Consider the following 3,265-nt stretch of genomic DNA (forward strand, 5'->3'; position numbering starts at 1 on the left):
TCCTTTAAAAAGTTTTTTTTTTAATGTTTATTTATTTATTTATTTTTTTGAGACAGAGACAGAACATGAACAGGAGAGGGCAGAGAGAGAGGGAGACACATAATCCAAAGCAGGCTCCAGGCTCTGAGCTGTCAACACAGCCCGACACGGGGCTGGAACTCATGGACCGTGAGATCATGACCTGAGCTGAAGTCGGATGCTTAACCGACTGAGCCACCCAGGCGCCCATGTACTTATGTTATCCTTATTCATCAACTAATATTTTAGACCTTTCATTGAAACCAATGCCATTTTACTTATATTATACACTATGGAATTTCCTTTTGATAAAATCCATTCACAGCAGCTTGGGTTCGCCTATCTGAAAATGTCCCATGTTACTCTTACTTCTCGTATTAAAAGCGTTGTTTGTTTTTGTTAGTTATAAAATTCTGTGTTGATAGGCCTTGCATGTATTATATGTTTATAGTCCCTGGAATTTTGCTAGTAAGAGTTGTTTCGTACCTGATTGTGAAGTAGTTTCTTCGTCTTCTCAAGATGATTTATATTTCCTACTCCCAGGATCCCAATCCTGGAGCTACTGGCAATCCAGGGATAATTTTAAACCGAATTTTGCATGATTTTTTTTTTCCTTCCACATCATCCCTCCAGGGTGAATTTGATTTCAAACTTGGCTTACGGTTAGAACATCTCACAGGACAAAATTCTCTTTGTTTTTTTGTTTTATTGTTTTACATTTATTTACACTTTTCTCCCTATCTTGAGCACAAGTGCAGGTGACAGGTAAATTTTCCTCTTCTTATGCAGAGGTGGAAGAATGAGGGTACTGGCGAGTGATGGATTTTCCTTCTATTTCACTCTTAGGCTAAAGATGTATCCCCTTAGGGAGTTCTCGCTAAGAAGAAACCTAAGTTTTATTACGTGTGTCTTTTCTCCCAAAAGGATGCGGAAACTAAAGCTGAAGAATATAAGTGAATAAATAGCCTTGAGGTGAAAGAGGGTTTTACGGTTCACTTACCTCTGTGAGTTCACTTAGATTTTGGTATGAAGATTTCAATTTCCTGGCTACCGATAAAATTAAACAATTTTTAAATGTATGATAATCCAGCATTTTTAACTGTTTCAGCAGAAGAATTGACCAACTATTTATTGAGTTGGCTGTAATCATGAAAATAAAGTTATGTCCATAAATTTGTGTGCTTCAAATTTGTGTGCTTGAGTCTTTATTTTTCAAACCTGAGTGTTAGGGAAATAGAGAGGACTAGAGGGAGATCTTTATAAAAATGTAAATTTCTTGGACTTACAGTTTTTTGTTTGTTTTGTTTTATAGTTTAATGCATTTTAATAGCAAACTTACAGGAACAGCACAGAAGACAGACAGCATTAAAAACGGGTCCTTGCATGTAGGACAACTCAGTTAGAAAAGTAGAGTGAATGGATGGAATCTACCGTATGATAAAAATGCTACAAACACCATTTAGTTGTCGTCGATAAGAAATTTACTTGTTTTAAAAAAATCCAAGTGTTGGCATTGTCCACAAAACTTAACAGGTTTATTTATAGTTGTTATAAGGTTGAACTGCTGAAAAACGTGTTCACTGAAACATTTTGACGTGCATTCATGCTTTATGTCCCCGCATTTATATTAAAAATTCACATACAAATGAAAATGGAGACACTGCCAATGCCTGATTTCTGTCCCCCACTTTTCCATTTGCAATCATATACTTAGGTACTTTTGACCCCATGGTGGGGGTGGGGGGGGGGGATATCTAACATTCAGACCACCAAAAACAGGAAGAAGAGATTTTTTTTTTTTTTTTTTTTTTTTTTAGAATGAAATGTTTTCCATCAGGGTGGATTCTTAAGCACATTCTCCACATACGCGGTGTGCTAGCTGGATATCTTTGGGCGTAATTGTTACACGTTTGGCACGTAACACAGGTTGGTGTCTTCAAAGAAGCCCGCCAGATAGGCCTTGCTTGCCTCCTGCAAAGCACCAACAGCTGCGCTCTGGAGGCCCAGATGTGTTTTGTGAAGTCCCGAGCAATTTCTCACAGCAGACGCTGGAAAGGAAGTTTGAGGATCAGGATCAGAAGTTCAGGGGACTTCTGACAAGGTCGAATTTTGCGGGGTGCCCCGGTACCAGGCCTGTAAGGATGAGGTTTCTTCACGCCTCCAGTAGAGGGCGCACTCTTGTGAGCGCCTCTTGTCGTCAGTTGCTTCCTCGGTGCTTTACCACCGGTCGATTTGCGGGCAGTCAGCTCTTTAGGAGCCCTGGTACTGAGACCTCCTTCCTTTACCCCCTTTTTCGGCTGGAGCTCAGCGACCTAGAGGCGGTGCTGGCATTAGCAAGCGAGGGGGCGTGGCTGCGGCTGCAAACACAGTTATCATGTTTATTTGTTTTGCGAAAAAAAGCGAGATACAATCAAAGAAAGGCTGAGGAGGCCATGTAAGAGCTTAATCTATGTGATTTTTAATAAACCTTGTTTTTTGGTTTTTTTTTTTTTCAGTGTGGAAATAGGGGGAAAAGGAAGAATATAGAGTAATCAAAGAAAATCTCTTGACCTGACTTTGCATGATGGACCAACCTCATACAAACAGATTGGCTTTTGAAAATAGAGGGGCCCGTGGGGATCGCAATTTGGAATAAAAAGTGGAACTACCCAGAAAAATCAAGATTTACCTGGGGAAAACATGGAGAGGTCAAGGTTGGTGCAGCACCTGTGTTGGAGCGGAACGGTGGCTGTAGGCCATGGCTGGAAAGACTCTCAAGCTTCTATTTCTTTATTTTTTTCTTTGTTGATGTGTTGCTGATATTAGTTATGGTGGCACTAAAAGTAGGCCAGCAAGGAAAGGAGCCACTAATAACAGATCTCATGTATGCGTTCTTGTTTTTCTATCACAAGTAGGACTCACACTTTAGGTTGAGTAATTACTAATATTCTTGAACTTTATCTGAATTCTGGAGGCAGTGGGGTGGCCATCTCAGACAGGCAAGTCATTTCTGAGACAGATGGGGTATTTTATATTACTGTTAAGAGATTAAAACCTCATTTTTGGATCCTTAAATTATCACTTAGAACAACTGTCTACTTACATTAGACACTAAGGTAAGTAATATAGTAAAAGTTTAAGTGAATGGGCTGTAGAATCAGAGAATCCTAACCTCAAATCCTAGTTCCTTCTCTCTTTAGTTGTATGGCCTTGATTGATTTAGGAATTTTCTGAGCCTCAGTTTATGTATAAAATAAATTTAATAATA

The 3,265-nt window shown here is 39.4% G+C and overlaps 1 pseudogene; it reads right to left on the bottom strand.

Annotated features, from left to right (window-relative positions):
* Nucleotides 1–1,864: 1,864 nt before the first annotated feature.
* Nucleotides 1,865–2,757, bottom strand: LOC132693128 (histone H3.3A-like; annotated as a pseudogene).
* Between the last annotated feature and the right edge of the window lie 508 nt (nt 2,758–3,265).

The sequence above is a fragment of the Panthera onca genome, chromosome B1, assembly GCF_046562875.1.
Source record: "Panthera onca isolate mPanOnc1 chromosome B1, mPanOnc1 haplotype 2, whole genome shotgun sequence".
In the NCBI taxonomy this organism is placed as follows: domain Eukaryota; kingdom Metazoa; phylum Chordata; class Mammalia; order Carnivora; family Felidae; genus Panthera; species Panthera onca.